Source organism: Arvicanthis niloticus, chromosome 15 (genome assembly GCF_011762505.2).
Source record: "Arvicanthis niloticus isolate mArvNil1 chromosome 15, mArvNil1.pat.X, whole genome shotgun sequence".
NCBI classification, from domain to species: Eukaryota; Metazoa; Chordata; class Mammalia; order Rodentia; family Muridae; genus Arvicanthis; species Arvicanthis niloticus.
Window position 1 is genome coordinate 3,316,730 of NC_047672.1, and position 17,456 is coordinate 3,334,185.

The 17,456-nt window shown below is 43.7% G+C and overlaps 1 protein-coding gene across 3 annotated transcripts in view; it reads left to right on the plus strand.

The window, feature by feature from the left end:
- The window catches only part of Dpp6 (dipeptidyl peptidase like 6), an 859,276-nt gene that overhangs the window by 325,128 nt on the left and 516,692 nt on the right, over nucleotides 1-17,456 (plus strand). The window lies entirely within an intron of this gene.

The following is a 17,456-nucleotide window of genomic DNA, read 5'->3' on the forward strand; positions in this document are numbered from 1 at the left end:
TATGATCAGCCCCGGGAGAACATCTGTAAACTATGGTTGGGAGTTAGTTGAATGACTGGTGGGTGGTACATCTAGAGGAGGGAGGAGCAGAGCCTGCTCTGCCCAGAATCACAAAAGCAACCATGGCAGAGTGCTATGTGGGCTGGCAGGCGTATCTTCCTGTAATACAATCAATTTAAGCTTATCCTTGACTAGCTTACAAATAAGTGAGACTCAGACTATGGTTATTTTATTTGGATTCATTTGGGAAGTAATCCCTAATCTACTCTTCTAACTGCTGGCTTGGTATCTCCTTAGTGGTGTGTCCCAGATACTTGGTGTTTCCCCTGGCCATGTGCTCAGTCTGCATCACCCCTCATGATGTCATCCTGTTCTTGTTCTTCCTCATTCTCCTTCAGGTCCTCCTTAACTCCTTTCTCATTTCCATCCCCAACCAAGTAACTCAAACTCCACTTACCTCTAATCCCTCCAGAGACTGACTGTAAACAATTTTATTTGACCAATAGTTTTAAATCAAGGAACAAGGTTTGCACAACAAAAGCTCGTAAATGTGAGAACTCACTCATAGGCCTAGACCTTCAGGTACAGAATTTAGCGTTACCATGCATAGCAATCGACCAAACCTCAACATCTTCTCTGACTGAATGCTGGAAAGTTTTGAGTGTTCTGACACAGGATGTGAGGGCCGATCTTGATCATCAACTGGATTGAGGATGGCCAGAGAACCACACCTGGGGGGGGGGGTCCCTTTGAAGATGTTTCAAGACAGGACTGACTAAGTAGGGAGACTTACCTGACTTGGCAAGGCTCCTTCCGCAGTCTGGGGCCTAGCTAGAAGAAAACAGAAAAGCTGATTGTAGTAGTTTGAATGAGAATCTCCACCCATAGTCTTGGAAACTTGTACATTTGGCACTGAATGATAACACTGCATGAGAGGTTTAGGGGGTATCACTTGTTTGCAAAAGTATGACCCAGAAGACAGGGGTGTGCGATTTTAAAAATAAGTGTCACTTCTAGTTGGCACTCTGTTTCATGCTTATATTTGAAAATGTGAGTTGTCAGCTTCTGCTCCAGAACCCTGTCTGCCACTCCCCCACTCTGATGGGTTCCTCTTCCCCTGGAGCTGTAGCTCAAATAAACCCTTCCTTCTATAAGTTGCTTTTGCCATGGCTTTTTATCACAGCAATAGAAAAGTAGCAAGTCAAGGATAAAGCCCACAGGCCCAGGTGTCCTCTCGGTCAGTTCCCTGGACACTGTGATGTGAGCGCTTTCCCCACTGTGCTCTCCCCACTAGGATATACTGAGCTCTGTGTTAAAAAAAAAAAATAAGTCCTTTCTCCTTTAAATTGTTTATGTCATGGATTTTGCCATGACAGTGCAAACATAGCTAAAACAGGAAGGCCATGGAAGTGTCAGTCTTCCAGGGAGATGCACCTTGGAGCTCCTGTGCCCAGTGTGCCTGCTGTCGGTGGACCCGAAAGAATTCTGTGGAGGGAGCTGGGAATGTAGGCTTACCTCCCAGATAAGCTATGCAACCACTTAACATTTCAGTTTTGAATAGGCAATGTATATTTAATATAAAAATTTAATGTGCCAAGTAAATTAATAGCAATCTAACAAAATAAGACCAAAAATTATCTAAAATGTAAATGGTTAACAGTCGGGCAAATTTTCTTCCTGAGGTTCTATAGACCTGTGTAGGTTTATTGCAATCTAGGTCTGTATACATTATGTACATTTATTTAAGCAAGGACTCTTTTACTTATGAAATTAACTTATAAAAATGATAGTACCTTAAGCTTTTGCCCTGCCCTGGTACCTTGTACAGAAGTAAATTCCAAGAATTAACTCAGTTGTCATCCTAATGCCTCCTTGCTGTCTGGTGTCAGATGATTCCTTGATACATTTTACCCCTGGCTATCAGAATTATGTTAAAGTTACATAGTTAAAAGAAAAACATATTGGTAAGGATTGGAAAGTTGTCTCTTAGGATAGTCACATCAGTCTGTGATTGTGGGGCAGTGGGCTGTGAGAACAGCTGGGTGCCTGGTCGAGCATAGGCCTCGAACCCCAGACCTTTATCAGTTGGCTGGTGTTCGGCTCTGCTCCTGGCCTTGGTTCTTTTTATTCAGCTTCAGCCCTCCACGGCCTCTCCCACAGAGGGGTCTATGGCCATCAGTCATGAGGAACAGTGCCTCAGGCTCTCCCACATGTAGATGAGATATCTCTCAGACCAAGCCAATAGTGTTACCTGCTGCCAGACCCTAACCCATCCCAAAATTGTACATAAGGGCTCTATTCAGGAGAAGTAAAAAGTGTGCTAGAATCATCCCACTGTCCAAGAGTTTCTGTCACAAGAGCTGTAACACTAGAACTGTAACACTTGGGAAGAGGTCTGCTCTCTTGAAATGCCTTTGGGATCCCCTACTCCCTGATAGCTAGCTAGCACCTCCCTGGACTGGCTTATCTCAGAGAGATGGAGAGATGAGTACAGCACCTGGGAGCAACCGGGCAGCGACAGCTGAGATGTGGGTGGAGGCAGTAGCCGACTCTCCCTGCTCACACTCTATCCCCTTGGCCCGGACCTCCCAACAGACAGCGGAGATATAGGCGGAGGCAGTGGCGAGGCAGCAGCGGACTCTCCCCGCTTGCATCCTGTCCCCAGCTGGGCCAGAGATCATGTGGGACACCCTCTGGAACAGGGACCCACATGTGTTCTCATCAGCAGTACAGAAAGGGAACCCCTCAAGGTGTTAACACTGCCTCAATTGTTGCCAACCTAGTTGCCAGTAGTCTCCACGAACTTGCATCTGTTTAATTAGAAGAGGTTGTGCTTTCGTGCTTGTGGACCTTCCCATTTCTCAGGTCTTTGCAGCTCAGGTGTCTGGGCTCTTGTCTCATGACATTCTCTGTACTATTCATCTAACACGCAGTGATTTATGTCTCTACACCTGGGGTGGTGAGATCCAGCAGCCATTCTTCCCTACGTCATCCCCCACAGTCCATTCCAACCCCTGGCCTGATGCATCAGAGCGGTATTCAGTGTGGCTTTGAGAACACAGGCTGCATTATTGCCAGGCTCAGATTGTGTGTTGGTAGCTGAATGACCTTACTGACGCATCCTTCTCCCAGCACCCCTCTCTCTGGCCTGTACTCTGTGTAAATATGAGGGAAATGGCGTGATTAGACGGTGACCGTCCTAGACATGTCTATATCTCTACATGCCCAGCAGTCTGGTGCCAGGGCGGTGGTGAGCAAAGGAGAGAAGCGCTCTGCCCCATGCTACATGTGGAACAGCCCACTCTCAGAGGAGCTCACACAGATCTACAATGTTCTCTGTGCCCCATGGTACTCCAGGCAGCCTCTCTCAGACCAGAAATTAGAAATCAGGAAGGCCCAGCAGAACTGTGAAAGTTCCCTCACTCCATTTGTATATCTAGGAGATCGGGGACCCACCAGGCACCCAAAACATGCCCTCCCTCTCCCCATCCCACTTACACCTTGAACTTTCTTTGTAGCCTTCTTCCTACAAAACTGGTCACTGGGTCTGGGTCTCAGGTCCCCATTTCCCCACTCTTTCTTAGTCTTACAATGTCCCACCCTCTCTCCTCCCTCCCTCTCTCCCTCCCTCCCTCCCTCTCTCCCTCTGCCCCTCCCTCTGTCCCTCCCCCCTCCCTCTGTCCCTCCCTCTCTTTCTCCCTTTCCCTTTCTCCTTCTTCTTCTCCCTCTTCTTCCACTTTCTCTTCTTCTGTTTCTTTCTAATTATGCATGATATATGCATAAACATAAGAATGGAGAAAACACCTAAAATGCATCTGCCAAACTTAGTAATACTGACCTGTAGACTGAGTAGGGGGCTTCTATATTTCCTCTTATTTCTCAATTTTTTTTTTTTTTTAGAATACATGAAACACATCTACATTTTCAACAGACAGGGAAAACATGATCTACACAACCCAGTCTCACATTTTCTCCATGTTTCCTGCCAAGCCTTACAGATATCTCAAACCTTGCCTCTCAAACATACACCTCATCATACCTGACCTGAACGGGTCCCATTTAAGGCCACCACATTTCCCAGGAGCTGATAAGAGTGGCACTCGGACACATGATGTCCCATCAGCCTTCATGATGGGTGTCTGGGCTATGGCTCAAAGCACTTGGCCAGAGGCTTCTCTTTCAGATGACTTAGGTGAACTGATAACTGGTGAGGCCTACTGCCTAGCTTTCTCCTGACATCTGGGTCTGTTCACATCTGGTGCCCATGATGGCCTAGAAACAGGGAGAAAGACAAGCCTATTTTCAGTGCTTTTGCATACATAACTGACCCATGTTTCAGCCACATATCTGGATTAGAACTGTACACCAATATTCAATATTCTCAGAAGAACAGTGAGATGACCTGGGCCAGGAGGTGGTTATTCAGACATGTGTCCTTCCAATGCCACACCTTCTCCCCTTGAACTGGGTTGGTATTGCCAACTATCACAGAGGTTGCTGGGAACAGGCAGCCAGCGAGGAGCCGCAAAGCCCCGTGTTATGCTGTGCTGTGGCACAGACTCCTCTGGCTTCACTCCATCCATCTCTGGTGATCCTGAGTGACCTATTTGTTTTAAGCAATGATATTTAACTTATCTTGAAATTTCAAATGTCATTAAAGGGCATGTGCTGTTTTAAGGAATGAGTTTAAATTCCTTCCTATCCACTGTTCTCCCCACACTGATCTACACTGGTTCCTGTGGTTTTTACAACGTCTGCAGAGAGTCACTGCTCCTGGAAGTTGTACGACACACAGAAGACATCATTTCTCTCCACAGGGATGCTCATGGCTTACTCCATCCTGGGATCTGTAGACTGGGTGGTAGCTTCTACATTTTCCACTATTTCTCAAAATTTCTTTAAGAATACATGAAATACATATACACTTTCAACAGACACGGAAACCATGATCTATACAACCCAGCCTCATGTTTACTCAATGAGCCAAGCCTCACAGATATCCTAAGCCTTGCCTCTCAAACATACACCTCATCATACCTGACCTGAAATGGTCCCATTTAAGAAACCTGTAATCCTCCAATCCCCAGTAGTATTGTGTCAAAAAAATAGTCTCAGTACATTTAGGATTGGGCAGTTTGACCTTCAACTGGCTGTTCTTTCTGGAAGCTGTTTGTCCCGAGGCTGCCTGCTACCTCCTGCTCAGTTCAGTGCATCGTTCAGTGGAGCTTTTAAAGACACCCACATCTTAGCAGGAGCCAGCCAGGAGGTTTGGTACTGAGCCTGCTGGTCCAGACCCTCCCCTATCTTCTAGACGCTGTGTGGAGATTACAGTGATTGTCCTTCCCTCCCTGCACAGCTTCAGCTGCTGAAGCAGCTACAGTTGGTCTCGGCACAAGGGGAGAATGTACTGAGAATGTGAGGTGGAGAGGACTGGCCTATGTGCAAACATGATTGGAGATCTTAAATCACTCTGGTGTTCCCAGCTGCCCTTCTCTGAGCACTCCCCATTGAAAGCACTTCAGGGCTCATGCATAGAAGAGTTATCCATAACATGTATTCAAGTTCTAACTATGCTTTAGGCAATGGAAGACAATGAATGAAGAAGAACCAAGGGCTAGGGAGACAGTGAGACAGCTCAGAAGATAAAGCATTAGCCATGCAAACATGAAACCCCAAATGTAGATCCCTAGAATCCACATAAATGTCAGGCAGGCATGGTGCCACTTGTAACAGTAGCTACTGGAGAAGCTGAGATAGGGCCTTACCTAGGGCAAGCTGACTAGACTGTAAGAATCTGGGAACTCAAGTTCAGTGAGAGATTCTGCTTCACTCAATAAAGATACCTGGCATTCTTTTGTTCTGGGAATACTTTTATTCCTGCCCATTGCGTGAAAGCTTATCTTTAACAGCAACATGTTGGTAGCTAAAGTACATGACTTGAAACTGAAAATTGACCCCCAGAAAGAGTTGTTAATTTAACAGGCTGGCAAGCCAAGGATGGGTAAGATTCTGCACAGAGCCTTACCAACCTAAGACAGAAGTGCTTTGCTTTTGATAATGCATATTTCATGACTGGCAAGGAAGGCATTCTTGTCAGAATGACCTAAGACAAGCTCAGTCTTGTTTATGAAATAAACAAGGGGGAGATGTGGAGAGTTTGGGGGCTGTCTGGCAGGAATTAGACATTGGTCAAGGACAAGGGAATGGGCTTTAGGCAGGAATCTGACATTAGGCTAGAACAAAGAAGTAATTTCAGGCAGGAATCTGACATTAGGCTAGAACAAAGAAGTAATTTCAGGCAGGAATATAAATCTTAGGCTAGAACAAAGAAATAATTTCAAACAGGAATATATATCTCAGGCTAGAACAAAGAAGTAGGCTTTAGGCATGAAAATGACTTTGGGCTAGGACAGGGAAGTAGGCTCAGATATTTTGGTCATCCCGATAAGCCCTTAAAAATAGTGATCATAGGAGTGATCACAGGACTTTGTTTATTGCCTTGCTTGTTCTTTGACTATTTGTGTTTATTGTCTTGCTTGTTCCTTGACTATTTGAATCTATTGTAATGCTAGTTCCTCAACCTAGAACTGACCTTAATACATGAATGTAATTAAAATGATATAAAAGCAAAAAAGAGGAGGGATACGATAGGAGGGTTATGGGGAGAGTGGGAAAAGGGGATAACATCTGAAATGTAAATAAATAAAATACCCAATAAAAAAACTGAAAAAAAAAGATACCTGGCATCAACTTCCAGCCTCCACATGCACACACACATGCATGAATGCATACTCTCACATACATGAAAATATGCATAAATACATAACACAGAGAGAGACAGAGTCAGAAACAGACCCTCAGAGATGACGTGCAGACATATAGACAGAGACAGAAACAGATAGAGAGAGACAAACAGACACACACATATATATACACACAAGCAGAGAAAGAGAGTTACAGAGAATAGGAAAACAGTCTAAGCCAGGGTAAAGGCTCCTCTACACCAATAGTGTGTTGGAAATGAGAGGCTGCTATGGCCCCCAACACCTGTTCTAATTACTATGGCTTCCCAGGCAAGAATAAGTCAGGGAAGATCTTTTTGATTAACATTTTATGATATTATTATTGATTGAATATGTATTATAATTTTTACCAAAAGAGAGTCTATTAACTTTGGAGAAAATACATGTTTTTCCCCCTAGCCTGGGAACCTACATCATAGCAGACAGAGAAAGTATCTCCATGGAGCACTGGTAACTTGGGGGCTGTGCTACCTCTTGGCAATCTGAATTTGCTGTTTGACATCATCTAAGAAATATATTGAGTGGACTTTTGAGCATATTATCATCCACTTGGAATTTATCCATAAAAATATTTTGCCCATAATCAAAGAATAAATAGAATTTTTATGATGTGATGACCATTAGCAAAATCGACCTGGGCTTGCAAAAAACAATATGAATGAGCAAAGTATGAGAACCCTATCCTGAAACTACTTAGATGCCCAAAACCCTGCTCTTCTGGGATCTAGTACCAAGGAATTGCCAGGATATAGCTGTTTTCTGGGAGACTATATGGAAAGACAATGCAAACAGAAATGTTTGTCATGGGACCTGGACCTGGTCCTAAGGGAAGGTGATATTTTGCTCTTGTGGGACCCTCGAGTTAGTCTATGCTGACATTCACAAAAGTTCCAGAGGAATGGTGGTATTCATAAGTCAGGGCCTCCTATTGCCCTGGCCCAGGGAAGATACTCTGTGTTAAGTCTGATGCAGCAGTGATGGCTCACATTGTGCTTGTGGCTCGCGCAGCAGAAGCTCTGTAGGTAGCGGACCTTCCCCAACCTTGTGGCAGCAGCTATTCTTAGTTTCACATGTAACTCAGCATCTGACTTTTGACATTCAGCCTAGGGACACAATGAAGCAAACAGGTGACAGGGAAGTGTCTAGCAGTGTACATAAAAATGTAGGGATGGTATAAACCCCTCAGCTGCAGATGCTATATGGGTTGACATGATCCACATGTAGCAAGTTACTATGGCCAGAGGGAAGACCCTAGAGCTCTGTCTGTGTTGTCATTTCATGGCTGAGCTATTTCACTGCAATCAAAACTGAGAGCCAGACCCATTTCTTTGATGACATAGTTTTGCAGAATGTATAAATTCAGCCTTTTATCACTGAAGGATAGATGGTGGGTGTTTATATAATGTCAGGCTAAAGAGATCTGCAGATAGTAATGGTGACTAAGTGGCTACAGGCCTGACTGACTTTATCCACTCTTTCCCTACCTTTCCATGCCATATCCATACAAAGAAAATGGATGATTCCAGTAAAATATTACTGACACCATCCAAGGAGCAGATAGCACAGATGCATATTGGCATAGTCCAATGAGATGTTATTTAACTGTGGTGAACTAACACTGTACACAGACAATGTATGCTGCTGGCTGTATAGGTGGCAGAGTAAGTGAGGCTCCAGAAGATGTGATTTGCTCATTTCAAGTAGTTTCAGAGGTACTGTAGTAGAATTTAGGATGTTTCTTTGGGAAACAAACAAGCAAATAAACCGATCACACACTCAGGTGCACATGCACATATCCAAACACCCAGAGCTTGGAGTCCAGTTCAGATCGCAAGCTCGGGACCTCCTATGAAGGATTTGGAGCTAACAGACTGCCATACAGCTCACAGCTCAGGTTTTGCTTAGAGATATGCAGAGGTGTAGAGAGGACCAATGGACAGTGCAAGCTGTATATCAGATCCATAGAACTGCCACCAGCTGTGCCCAAGCTGAGATGGAAGGCTGGCCTGTGTAGGCTGCTGAAACACCCAGGCTGAGAGTCAGGGATGGCCTGCATAGGCTGCTGCAGCAGTGCTTGGGGACAGGTGAGGATGTCATATTTGCCATGGTTGGCTTCTGTCAGGAAGGTGTTCAGGTCATTTTTCCACATACTATCCTACTTAGAAGGATCCTGCAAGAGAAGCACCACAGAGCCAGCCATCTCTGTACTCTCCCTTTCTGCTTTGGCTTCTCCCTTTAGGGCCATAGTGCCTCACACCTAGAAGAACACAGTTTCAGACCCTTGTCACAGCCTGTATGTAACAGTCTTAGGAAGGGATAATACTATGGGACAGCTGAATAGGGCATGCTGGTCTTTCCTGCTGAATGGTTTTGGAACTGACTTCTTTACACGATTATCAAGAATGAAGAGTTGGACCACCTGCACTGCAGATCCCAAAAGGGCAGTTTCTTCTAAACAGGTTCATGCCATAAAAACCACGCCTGTGGCTCTAAGCCTGCTCTTCCATTCTGGGCTGGCCAGCTGTCCTTCCAGAATATTAAGGGGAACAATTCCAATGTTCTGGGAGCTTGATTCAGGGGACGTATCCATATAAACATGAATCAGCTTCCTGAGAACAACAGAGTGGCCATGCAGCAAGTAAGGCCTCCATTGGTGTATGAGGAGCACCTTTCAGGGTGCCACAGAGCAATGATCCCCTCTTCTGCCTCTCTAGGGTCTAAGGATGGCATGAAAGAGCGGGAGTGGAGAACTCTCTCATGGTGGCAATTCATGAAACTGCATTGCGCTTCTCTTTTCACTGAAAACCATTTTTACTTTTGGTATGTTCAAAGTTTGTAAAATGCATTTATTTATTTATGTATACACTTATTTATTTAGTGTGTGTATAGGAGTTCGTGTATGTCATGCTTATGTGTAGAGGTCAGAGGAAAACTTGTTGAAGTTGCTTCTCTCTTATGTTATGGGTTCCAGGGATCAGGCTCAGGTTATCAGGCATAGCAGAGAGCACGCTTACCTGTTGAGCTGCCTTGTATGCCATAGAGTTATATTTTGTCAATGAAAAAAATAGTAATCTACCACTTCTCTTTAATTCTAATCTTGCTATTAAATGGACAAACACTTTAATGTTTTTGATATTTTTCATAGCATTTTCTTTTCAAATTATTGTTATAATTGCATGAGTTTGTTTGTGTGTGTGCATGTGTGTGTGTGTGTGTGTGTGTGTGTGTGTGTGTGTTTGCACATGTGCTGCTGTACACTTGTGTTCAGTATGGACTTCAGATGATATCCTTGGAGTCTTAGTTCTCCTGACAGCATCCAGGGATTGAACTCAGGTCATCAGGCATCTGTAGGATCAGGTTTTCTGGGCTGTAGACTTTGCTTCACCTACCAATTCATCTGGCTAGGCCCCAGGGCATTTCCTTCACTGCTCCTCTGCCCCATAACAAGTATGTATGCTTTGTATTCATGCACTAGACTATCTGATGCTCTCCTGCCACACTAGCTGAAGACATGATGCTCACTCTCTTTAACTTCTCCTTTCCATGTTGCAGTTACACTCCAGCAAAAGCAGCACTGACCTTATAGACATATATCTCTGTATATTAGTAAATATGTTTTGATAGAAATATACATCTGAAGAAGCCAAAGTTAAATGTATAAAAATATAAAGATGAAAAAAATACACATACATAGATTTAGATGTGTGGTTTCTCTTTCTCCCTGTTCCTGGGATCCCCACATCCCTTATATAAGGCATTGCAGTGCTTATATAACTGACCCCACCCTCCAGCACACCCCCAATCATTTCCAGAATACCTAAGACAAAAGAAAGGCTGTGTGAACAGTTCCGAGTGGAGAGAACAGTGAGAGTAGAAGCACCTGGCACTTATTCAGTACAGATGAAAGTTTTCTAAGTGTTCTCAAGCCATGGATACTGAATATATGTACTCTGAACCTAGGCTGTAGAAGCTGACCATATCCTGGTTGCCACTTTATTCTTCAAGAAGGTACAAAAGCACACCAGGATAGATGCTAGCCCTGCCCGGTGCGGGGTATAACAGAGTTTGGTTAGAAAAAGACCTGAGGTTAGTCTGGAACATACTTGAGCAGTATGCTGGTTAATTTTTGTCAACTTGGCCCAAGGTAGAATCAACTAGAAGAAGCATCATGTGAGGAATTGCTGTCATCAGATTGGCCTGTGGACAAGTATATAGTGCCTTTTCCTTGATTAATGACTCTTCTATAGATGGCTCAGTCCTCTGTAGGTTACCACTGAACTGGGTGCCCTGGCATCCATAAGAAAAAGGGCTGAGCATGTCATAAAGCGCAAGCCAGTAAGCAGTGGCAACACTTCTCCATGTTCTCTGCATCAGCTCCTGCTGCCAGGTTCCTGCCCTTCTTAATTGCCTGCCTTGGCTTCTCTCAGTGATAGACAGTGATCAGAAAACAAACAAAAACACAAAGCCAAGCCAAATCAGCCGCTTCTCCTCTGTGTTACTTTTCATCAGTAATGTTTTTTTCTTACAGTGGCAGAAAGCACAATGGAGCATACAGAGCACAGCCTGGCTTGACCTGTATGGGGTAAGGCTTGGGTCTAGATCCGAGCTTCCTCAGAAAGGAACCTCCCTCAGCCTGCCACCGAGGGATGTTTCCAAATGGGCAGCAAGCATTCACAGATGACAACCGTTCCTTGGTCCTGTTGAAGAAAGTGGTCTGTGATCCCGCAGACATGTTTTTTGCTAAGGGGTGACATGAAGAGGTAACAAATGGCTATTAGACTTTTGAAAATGTCAGTAGAAACTAGCCTGTTGCCACAGTCATTCCACTATCCATGCTGTGATGCGTCAGTCTGACTTCCATCCTCCATGTCACAAAGCAGTGAGCAGAGCTAAAAGGTGACCTCTGGGGTGGGACACCCATCTAAGTCAGTTACACTCATTTTTGGTTTTGTTGAAAATGACCCATTAGTCACCATTAGTGAGCTCAGTTTTATTCACAGAATATAATTGTTGTTCAGAGTTATATATATATTTTTGCAAGGGTAATTGATATGAATTCTATATACTGCATTCAGCCATAGGTAACTTGTGAATGCCTCAGCAGCTGAAGTAGAAACATCTGGAAAACCAATTGTGTTGGATTGGGGTGCTTCCTTGAACTTGTTACTTCTCAGTGGGACAGTCCATCAGTAAATGGACAGAAGCCAGTGAAATGGGTAGGATTCATTCACCTCTCCATCTATCCTAGCCCTCTTTCATGAGGGCCACCTTCTTCCTGCCAGTTCCCTCAGGCCAGCTCGAAGTCTCCTCTTTGCCAAGGACCCTGTGTAATACAACTGAGGCTCTGCTCTTGGGACTTCCAAAGGGACTCTTACCAGGTTCCCTGTGACAGCTGCCACCATTGTGTGCTGCCTGGCCCAGCTGCACCTTGTCCTGGGATGTGTCCCCCACATCTGCATTTATATCTTGTCTCGTATCTGTGCATTTCCATGAACTGTTACAGGAACCAACAGATATCTCTCCACCTGCTCAGCATGCCATAATAACGCCCAACTTAACACAGGTAGCAACACTACCATCCCTTTTATTTTAGAGCTTTATTGACATAAAATTTGCACACTATAAAACCCATCCCTTTACAGCTTTCAATTCATCGATTTTTTAGTGTATTCAAAATTGGGTAAATATCAATACAATGTGTTCTGTCATCTCCAAAGAGAAATCCTCTAGTCCTTTCCATCTACTCTGTTCTTGCTTCAGCAGCCTTTCATCTGCTGCTCTCTGTTGACTTACCTCTTCCTGCCATGTTATGTAAGTGGAATTACACTGTGTGTGTGTGTTTACTTTTTTTTCTTTAACTTATTATTGAGAAATTCATACAATATATTTTGATCATGTTTTTCCTTCCTTCAATTTCTCCCAGATCCTCCTACATCCATACTTACCCAACTTTATGTTCTCTCTCTCTCTCTCTCTCTCTCTCTCTCTCTCTCTCTCTCTCTCTGTCAGAAAAGACAAAAACAAAACAATAGCACTAAACACACACAAAATCTCACAAAACAAAAATCAAAGTAAACATGCCAAGGACCAACATGAAAAAAAAAATCCCAAACAAGGCAAAAATGAGATTAAAAGTCTACATGAAATGACATTGAATTCATTTTGTGTTACTCCTGGGCATGGGGCATGCCATGTGGTGTGGTTTATGTACCCAGTGAGACTCTATTGGAGGAAACTTATTTTTACTATGCCATTGGACATAGGCTTAGATTTTTTAAAACCTACTTTAATTATGGTTCTTTAACACTTCAACCTCCCTTTTAGCCCACCATCTACCAGAGTTAGTGGGAAAGAAACACTAATAGGAAATGGGGGTTGTGGAGCTGTTTAGAAATAGTTCTTTGGGGCAATTCTAATCTTTGCAATCAGCAGTCCAGTCTACTAGCAAAACACCACAAATGAACCAACAGCAGCAGCTTGATCTAGAAGAAACTAGAGGCTAGTCCACAGAAATGGCAGGAAGCAGCCAGAGTACCACCAGAAGTTCTTTGGTGCATTTCTCTCTATCAAGTCAGGACAAGTGAGGATCAGTGAAGAAAACAGGGCAAATCAATGCAAGAGTGTCATCAGCAAAGCCCAACAAAGACCAGCAAAGAGTTGTAAGACAAAGCATTATCTACTGTCTGTTGATTTATACTTATACTCTTTCCAAACATCATGTGTCCACTCAAGAGTCCACTCCAACAAAACATCCCCTGGCACAACTGAGTCTCCACCAAACCCAGAAATTTATACTTCAAGTGAATACCTATTGCAGATAGCTTCTTGGTTAAGAGAGGGAGCTTGTGTCTGTTTCTTTCTTTTAGTGCTAGGACCTCATCTGGTTTGAACTTGTGAAGACCTTGTATGTGCTGCCATAGTCTCTCTGACATCATATGTGCATCAGTCCTGTTATGGCTAGAAGACACTGTTGCCTTGGAGTCACCCATTACCTGTTACGATCTTTCCACCTCTTCCTCTGCATAGGAATCTGAGGCTTGAGCAGAGGGAATGAATGAAGACATCCTATTTAGGACTGAGTGCTCTGAAGTCTCTCATACTCAGCACAATAAAATGGCTCCTAACGTCATTCTGCTCTGCCTATCGATTATCACTCACTCAGCCCTCACCAGAGAAGCTCTTAGTTCTCTTAGCAGAGTGATAGTATTAAGTTTTCCCCTAGGCCCATAACCTGTCTACTCTCAGGGTCTTGTCTGCCTTAGCAGGGTCAAGGATGGTTCCATCTCATAGTGTGAGCCTTAAGTCCAATCAGAAAATGGTTGGTTGCTCCCATAACATCTGTGCTGCTAATGCACAAACACACTGTAGACAAGTCCCTGTGGTTGACTGCAGGGTTTGTGCCTGGGAGATACTAATGATTATATTTCTCCTCTAGTTCTGTTTAGAGTGCCTTCTAGTAGCATGATTACTACTCAGTAGGGGTGAAGCTTCTAGCCAGGCACCGGTTTCACTTCTCTGTGTTTGGTTACATATATGTAAGTGTTGTCTTCAGCGACAGGGCCTTACCACCTGGTTGTAGAGTGTAACCAATAGCTGTGGCAATAGCCTGTGATGTTTGAGATTTTCCACGGGGCCCCTTTGGCCAGTGACTTAACCCATTCCTGCCATTAGAGGTTTTATTTGGTGGCGTAAGATGTCTAGTTTTATTATTGGCTTCTTTCCCTTACTAAGGGTGTTTTGAGATCCACCCATGTTGCTGCATGTTCCTGTGTGCTTGCTGTTTGGAACCATTTCTTACTGCATAGTCTGTGATGGCCTTGAATTTTCACTTCCATTGTCTCAGCCTCCTAAGGTCTGGGATGACAAGTGTGTATACCACAATCACACAAATCCTACTCCTTTGCACAAATAGGTAGTGACAGTCTGTTAACTGGGCCCATCATGTTTTATAGTCATTCGTTAGTTTTTGGACATTTGGATACTTCCTACTTTGGGGAGCTTTTACATATTCCTAACACATCTGGTGCAGTCAACTGCCATGCTGGCTTTATGTAGATATATATGTTAATTGTAATGATTTAATTAGCTATTTTTAATTCTCTTTAAGCAAAGTTGGATTTTTATTCCCCAGAAAAGGCACATTTGAACTTCCAAATAGCATTTGAAGGTAGGAGTCTACTCACCCTAACTTAAAGTTTAAATCATCCAGTAGAAAACTTGGCTTGGCCTCACCTAAAATTTTTCCAATGGTTTGTTTATTCAGGTCGATGATTCCCTGGTGTTTGTTACAGTCTAACCTTGATGTCATACTAGATTCTGTGTGATATTTGTAAGGGGCTCGATTTCTTAACTGGGATCTGGTTTCTTCTTGCTCTAATTGAAGTTCAGATCAACAATATCATCAAACTCCTTCATGCTGATGCTGACTTTCATCCTGGGATTTTGCTTCTGGGTCAAAGAAGTTTCACAAGGCTGCAGCTGTGCGAAGCTGCCCTGGGTACTAGGAGAGCTGCAGACCTTCATTCCAGTGTATATTCAGACTCCATCCTGCAGTAGAGCATTGTGTGCTGTAATGGGAGGGAGGGTGGACACCATAGCACTGTCCTTGGGAAGACATAAACCAATGTCAACGCATCCCAGACAGAGAACCAGCCAGTATAAGGACAACACTAAGTCTGTCCTGGTTAATCAGAGAGTTTATTGGGGTTGTTTACAGGACAAGTAAGGAGGTCGAGATTGGCCATCCCCATCCTCTTTCTGCCTTTTCTATCCACCAAATATCCTTCAACCTTTCTGTGTGGATCACCAATCTGTCTAGTTCTTCCTATGTAGCAACTCCAGTTCACATGACATGAGTCTCTTCCTCTTTTCAGTGTTTCTTTCTATAACTGGGAAGTGCAATGCAAAAAATAATTCTAAAAGCATGAGCAAAATAATCTAATCCATATGCCATTACATGTGGAGAGAGAAAATGCTGAAAAATAACCCATAGATGCCACTTAACGTTGGTCCTCCTAAAATAGTGATATGGTTTCCAGTCTCCTGACAGGGGTGTGTGGCTGTCACTGTTCCTCATCATGGCTTGTTCCCTGCCACCACCCAAAGAAATCTTTAGTTTTTCTCTTCTGTCCTCTAGAAAAACACCAGGATGTCTGTCAGAGGTCCCCACTCAACTGCCCATTGGGGAAGAAGATGATGACTCCAAGTAGCATAGTACCCTTGTCCTTACTATCATGAATTGTCAACTTGACACAGCCTAAAATCACTGGAAAAAATTGAATCTCAGTTTATTAATTATCAATTAATTAATAATAACTAATTAATCTGTATACATGTCTATGAAAGACTGTCTTGATTCTTGAATAATATAGGAAGGTTTAGCCCACTGTTGGTGGTACCATTCCCTAGGCATGTGGACCTGGTTTGTAGAAGGAAGTCAGATGAGCATGGGTCTGAGCAAGGCAGAGAGTGAACCACCCAGCTGAATTCCTTCATGAACTTCCTGTTTGAGTTCCTGCTCTGACTCCCTCTTTGATGGACTGTAATCTAGAAGTGTAACCCATTTCATTACCTTTTCATTACCTGGATGAGTTTTGGTCAGAATATTTTATCACAAAAACAAAAGGGAAACTAGAGCCTGGGGAGCTGTGATGTTCCAGAGACCCTCTCCTGAGAAGTACACAGGGACAATTGTCTGTGTTTCTCTTCTTGGACCCACAGATTTGTATATGATGGAAGTATCTTTACAGAATGGTTTCAAGTCACATAAATTTTATGCCTTTCTCTGGGTACCCAGCCCATTGTGCCAGCAGGCAGCATCTGTGAAAAAGCTATTCAGTGTCTGTGGTTTGGACATGAGAGGCATAGAAGCAAAGGGCAGAATTTACAGTGAAGTTGCTGGATCCGGTCTGTGGACTTTGATAAGGAAGATCTCTGTCCCAACACTCCTAGTCTGATTACAACATGGAAACATATTTCAGGAAAACAACCAGCCAGGAGACCACCATCCTCCCAGTTAGCCAGGACAGTAATAACTAGATAGAGGCCAGATGGAGGTTAGACAGAGCAGGGGTAGCATGGAAGTCATTGAGAAGAGGGAGACTTTTTTTTAAAGACCCCTCTAGATCTCCAAGATGAGCTACATAGTAAAACGGGCAAGGGGTATATTGAGTGGTGTTTCCTAGCAGGTTACTCAAATTCAAAGCTTCTACCTAGATGCAGGGCTAGGGGTGATGTGAGCTCTGAGCAGTCTGGCCAAGACGAGCTCTTCCTTGAACCTGCTTCTGTCTTTTAAGCCAGATGTTAAGTTTTACAGAGCTTAACTCCACATTAACATTTTGAGCCTTCAAATGAGACCTTCCCTTTATGAAGTTCTCACTAACCCTTCTTGCAAGGTACTTCCCAGGTTGGATCTGATGCAACTGGCATAGTGGCAGACCCATTCAGAGGCTGGGACCTGCAGGGGCTTGGAGCTCTCTCTAAAAGGCACTTTGCCCCTGTGCAGGCCCCATGACATTAACCATGTGTGCACTTGGCAGAAAGAATCTTGATTTCCAGTTCATATAGTGACTTGGTTACTTGATTAAATCATATAAATCACTCAGCATAAGTCCTTTTCTCTGACCCCTACAAAATATTGCTAGATGATTGACA